The 6,308-nt window shown below is 39.3% G+C and overlaps 1 long non-coding RNA gene across 1 annotated transcript in view; it reads right to left on the bottom strand.

The window, feature by feature from the left end:
* Window positions 1–1,515: 1,515 nt before the first annotated feature.
* Window positions 1,516–6,308, bottom strand: part of LOC138350526 (uncharacterized) — a 7,913-nt gene continuing 3,120 nt past the window's right edge. The window contains exon 3 of the long non-coding RNA XR_011222156.1: window positions 1,516–1,762. This is a non-coding gene — a long non-coding RNA (uncharacterized lncRNA). The remainder of the gene's footprint in view (window positions 1,763–6,308) is intronic.

Raw genomic sequence — 6,308 nt, 5'->3', positions numbered from 1 at the left:
CTTTAACCTCGTGTTTTTGTAAAATGATGGAGAGGATCATTTTAAATAAACTTTTGTATATAATAGGTGATCAGCTGTCTAATAATTTTTCGGGTTCCTCAGAGGAAAAAGTACCTCTGACTGTATTATTAAATGTCTAGCTAATGGTAATGATTATTATAGAATTTTTATTGATTTATAAGGAGCTTTTGATAAAGCCAACAAAGAGGTTATTTTATATGAATTAGCTGGTCTTGGTGTTGAAGGGAGATAATTGCGCTGGATAAGGGATTATCTTCAGGAAAGGAAGGCTCAGGTGTGGTATCAAGGTTGTATGGTTCAAGGTATCAAGGTCAAGAACTCTGCACACCTCAGGGAGGAGTGTTGAGTCTCACCCTGTTTTATGTACTAATGAATAAGATAGCATCTGAGAAATACTCAAATTGGGTAACTCCAATCATATATGCTGATGATATTTTGTTTCAGGGCAAAGATATTTCAAAGATTCAAACAGTGTTGGACAATTTCGGAAACCAGTGTCACCACATGGGACTAGTGGTTAATGAAGACAAAACTAAAGTTTGAATGTAGAAGTCGGAGGCCCATTATATTGGAAATAAACGGTAAAAATATAGAGAGAGTTAATATATATAAATATTTAGGCATATATGTTGGATATACCTATGAGAGTTTGGAAACTGAGATGAACAGACTGTTGAGTCAATGTCGGAAGAGATTACAACCTCTGAAGGCCTTGGCATGCTGTGGAAAGGAGTGGGAGTCCAAGTGCTACGAATGATGTACTTGAGTACTGTAAGATTTCTTATTGATTATGCTGCACCTGTCATTTCTTGTTTTGGTAAAGGTAGGATGGGCAAGTTGGAGAAGATACAAAATGAAGCCGTTGGGGGTCGTTGTGAGCCGCTGCTACCTTAATTTTTGCCCACACTTGTCTTGCAGACGTTTCTCTTCCAATAGAGCTAGTGAACTCTAGTCATTGTCTTTCCCTTTGTAACTCATCTGCAATGTATGTACCTTTACCTGAATAAAAAATTTAATCTAAATCTATATCTAATCTATATGCTTAGATATATGCAAATGAGAGAGTAATAGAGCGAAACCTTTAAAATACTGAACAATTTGGAGGATATTGATTCATACAATTTCTTCAAAAGGTCAGATGTAACACGAACAAGGAGCAAAGGTTTCAAGCTCAACAAGCCACAGTGTAGGAGTGACAACAAATGCTTTTTAACCCATACGATTATGATCATGGCAATAAGGTTTCTAAAACAGTAGGCATTCTTCCAAAGCCAGACACTGTACTATGTTCCTCGCCCTAACCTAGTCACTCAGTATTATTCACTCATTTATCTATGTCTTGTCTATTTATGTCTTAAAGGTTACAAGACGTACATTAGTCAATAGAATTGGTGCTTAAAATGTTAAGGATCTCTTGTGAAACACGGGTATTAATCAAAAAATTTATTATGTAAAATAAATAAAAAAGGCCCAAGGGCCATGAAGTACTGTAACAAGAATGCAAGGCCGGCACAAGCTGGCGTAAGTAGAGAAGACGGAAGATTCTTCATATTAAAAGACCCTGCTTCTCCAAGATGGCAGTCACACCCTGCTTGCCCTGGACAATCACCATATGGAGAAGGACTGTTTACTGTGAAGGGAAGTCCACAAATGCAATGCCAGCATGAGTCAGTCTTGAAGGGTAAACGATGATGGCACCCTCACAGTAACACAAAAGCCGAGCAAGCCCAGTGAGGAAGACCTGTTGATGGGAAGGAGGAGAATAATTAGTCACAACAAAATCCACATAGAAACAAAGGAGAGAAAAAAAATAAAGTGGATGTCTTCTTTTTGTATAGACATAATAAATATTGCCATTTGGCTATGTATTTATATGATATATAATAGAATACAGCATAAAACAAAATAAGAGGGGTGATAGGAGAAGAAAAGATTAGTGTTCAGTGAGAATCCACAAGGTCTTCTCTGAATACTCTATTTTCTTCAAGGCTGTGGGTCCCTACAATTGCACCAGAGGTGGTACACACCCCTATTATTATTTAAACAGGTGAGTACACACACGGTGTTAGCAAACTTAGCCTCCAAACACACACACACACATGGTATCAGCAAACTTAGCCTCCAAACACACACACACACATGGTATCAGCAAGCTTAGCCTCCAAACACACACACACATGGTATCAGCAAGCTTAGCCTACAAATACACACATGGTATCAGCAAGCTTAGCCTCTAAACACACACACACACACACACAAACGGTATCAGCAAGCTTAGCCTCCAAACACACACACACACATGGTATCAGCAAGCTTAGCCTCCAAACACACACACACACATGGTATCAGCAAGCTTAGCCTCCAAACACACACACACACATGGTATCAGCAAGCTTAGCCTCCAAACACACACACACACATGGTATCAGCAAGCTTAGCCTCCAAACACACACACACACACACATGGTATCAGCAAGCTTAGCCTCCAAACACACACACACACACACATGGTATCAGCAAACTTAGCCTCCAAACACACACATACACACATGGTATCAGCAAGCTTAGCCTCCAAACACACACACACACACATGGTATCAGCAAGCTTAGCCTCCAAACACACACACACATGGTATCAGCAAGCTTAGTCTCCAAACACACACACACACACATGGTATCAGCAAGCTTAGCCTCCAAACACACACACACATGGTATCAGCAAGCTTAGCCTCCAAACACACACACACATGGTATCAGCAAGCTTAGCCTCCAAACACACACACACACACATGGTATCAGCAAGCTTAGCCTCCAAACACACACACACATGGTATCAGCAAGCTTAGCCTCCAAACACACACACACAGAAAATGGGGACATTGAAACAGTTGATAAACTTGATTTCAAGAGAGAGAGGTCACTATGGGGAACTTCAATTTTTTTTAATAAGTAATTAGGCAGACTTGTTGCTAGACAGGGAAGTAAATTAAATGTATGCCAAATTTTGCAAAATATACAATGAAGGCACACAAACATTCATACCAAAACAGAGATGCAGGGCCAGAAAACAGGATTGGTTCAACAGAAATTGAGAGAGGGCCACAGACCAAAAGACACAAAAATGGAATGAAAGACATTGAAAAACTACAAGCAGATGTCAACAAAGTTTTCGATTGGGCAGCAGAAAATAACATGATGTTTAACAGTGATAAATTTCAGGTATGGCAAAAATGAGGATCTGAAACATAATACAGGGTACAAAACACAATCGAATCTTCCCATAGTAGAAAAACAGCATGTCAAGGATTTGGGATTAATGATGTCCGACGATCTAATGTTTATAGGGAGCATAACCAAGCAAATATTGCGTCAGCCAGAAAAATGATCGGATGGATTACGAGAACTTTCAAATCCAGGGATCCCATCACAATGGTTGTACTCTTCAAGTCACTTATGTTGTCCCGTCTCGAGTACTGCTCAGTATTCACTTCCCCCTTCAGAGCAGGAGAGATTGCTGAAATAGAGGGAATACAGAGAACATATACGGCACGCATAGACGAGATAAAACACCTAAATTATTGGGATCGTCTCAAAGCTCTCCAAATGTACTCTCTAGAAAGGAGACGAGAGAGATACCAAATAATATACACATGGAAGATACTGGAGGGCCAGGTCCCAAATCTACACAGTAAAATAACAACGTACTGGAGTGAACGATATGGAAAAAAATGCAAGATTGAACCAGTGAAGAGCAGAGGTGCCACAGGCACAATCAGAGAGCACTGTATAAACATCAGAGGTCCGCGGTTGTTCAACGTCCTCCCAGCGACTATAAGAAATATTGCCGGAACAACCGTGGACATCTTCAGGAGAAAACTGGACTGTTTTCTAAGAGAAGTTCCGGATCAGCCGGGCTGTGGTGGGTATGTGGCCCTGCGGGCCGCTCCAAGCAACAGCCTGGTGGACCAAACTCTCACAAGTCGAGCCTGGCCTCGGGCCGGGCTTGGGGAGTAGAAGAGCAGAACCCCATCAAGCAGGTATCAACATAGAAAGAAGCCAAACCCCCAATCATACCAGCGATACAAAGATGCGAGAAACAACTATACAGCAGTAAGGGAAGAGGCAGAAAGAAATTTTTAAAAAGGGATAATGGATAAATGTAAAACAGAACTGGGCCTATTCTACAAATTCATAAACAACAAATTGCAGGTAAAGGATAATATCCAGAGGTTGAAAATAGGAAACAGATTCACAGAAAATGATAATGCAATGTGTGTGAAACATTAAACCAAAAGTTCCAAAGTGTGTTTATACAAAATGAAATCTTAAGAGAACCAGACACAATAAGAATTTCTGAGAACATCATAGAGCGTATAGAGGTGTCTAGAGATGAAGTGGAAAATATGCTAAAGGAGCTAAGTAAGAACAAAGCAGTTGGTCCAGATGGAGTTTCACCATGGGTTCTGAGAGAATGTGCACCTGAGCTCAGCCTTTCACTTCACCTGATCTTTCAGGCATCCCTGTGTATAGGAGTCATAGCAAACATGTGGAAAAAGGCTAACATAGTTCCAATCTACAAAAGTGGCAACAGGGAAGACCCCACCCCTCTCAGTTATAGACCTGAATCATTGACAAGTGTAACAGTGAAAAGATTGAAAAAAAATAATAAAAACTAAATGGGTAGAACACCTGGAGAGAAATTATATAATATCACACAGACAGTATTGTTTTCGATCTGGAAGATCCTGTGTATCGAATTTACTCAGTTTCTATGATTGAGCCACAGAGATTTTAAAGGAAAAAGGTAGTTGGGTCGACTGCATCTATCTAGACATAAAAAAGGCTTTCGACAGAGTTCCACATAAGAGGTTGTTCTGGAAACTAGAAAATTTTGGGTAGGTGACAGGTAAGCTTCTAACATGGATGAAAAATTTTCTGACTGATAGAAAAATGAGGACAGTAATCAGAGGCAATCGGACTGGAGAAGTGTCACAAGTGGAGTACCACAGTACATGCACCAGAAATGTTCATTGTCTACATAAATGATCTACCAGTAGGAATACAGAATTATATAAACATGTTTGCTGATGATGCTAAGATAATGGGATGGATAAGAAATTTAGATGATTGTCATGCCCTTCAAGAAAACCTGGACAAAATAAATATATGGAGCACCACTTGGCAAATGAAATTTAATGTGAATAAATGCCATGTTATGGAATGTGGAATAGAACATAGATCCCACACAACCTACAAATTATGTGAGAAATCTTTATATAATTCTGATAAAAGAAAGAGGTCTAGGGTTGATTCTAGATAGAAAACTATCACTTGAGGCCCACATAAAGAACGTTGTGTGAGGAGCCTATGCCACGCTTTCTAACTTCAGAATTTCGTTTAAATACATGGATGGCGAAATACTAAAGAAATTGTTCACGAGTTTTTTTCGGCCAAGGCTAGAATATGCAGCGGTTGTGTGGTGCCCATATCTTAAGAAGCACATCAACAAACTGGAAAAGGTGCAAAGACATGCTACTAAGTGGCTCCCAGAACTAAAGGGCAAGAGCTATGTGGAGAGGTCAGAGGCATTATATATGCCAAAACTAGAAGACAACAAAAAGAGGTGATAAAATCACTATGTACAAAATAGTAACAGGAATTGATAAAATTGATAGGGAAGATTTCCCGAGACCTGGAACTTCAAGAACAAAAGGTCATATATTTAAACTAACTAAACAAAGATGCCAAAGAAATATACAAAAATTTCCTTTCGCATACAGAGTGGTACACGGTTGGAACAAGTTAAGTGAGAAGGTGGTGGCGGCCAAGACCGTCAGTAGTTTCAAAGCATTATGTGACAAAGAGTGCTGGGTAGACGGGACACCACGAGCGTAGCTCTAATCCTGTAACTACACTTAGGTAACTACATTTGGTGTCAGCAAGCTTACCGTCGAAACACACACAAACAGCCTGCCTATTATTCAAGGCCTTCTCTGAGTACTCTCTATTTTCTTCTCTGAGGCTATGGGTCCCTAATCTTGCACCAGAGGTGGTACAACTTTTAAGTTTTTAACTACTGCACTGAGCACCTGATTTTGGCAAAGACTTCTTAGTGCAATTGTCAAGGACATAGTTCTGGTATTTTTTTGTTTATAAATATTCAGGTATAGTTAATGTCAAAATGTTTCAAAACTCAACAATTTATATTTCAAAACAAAAAAAGTAATGAAAACATTACAAAACATTAAAATATAGCCTAATTAATTAATTAATAAAATAGTACAACT

The sequence above is a fragment of the Procambarus clarkii genome, chromosome 46 (assembly GCF_040958095.1).
Source record: "Procambarus clarkii isolate CNS0578487 chromosome 46, FALCON_Pclarkii_2.0, whole genome shotgun sequence".
NCBI classification, from domain to species: domain Eukaryota; kingdom Metazoa; phylum Arthropoda; class Malacostraca; order Decapoda; family Cambaridae; genus Procambarus; species Procambarus clarkii.
This window is presented reverse-complemented; position numbering and strand designations above follow the sequence as displayed.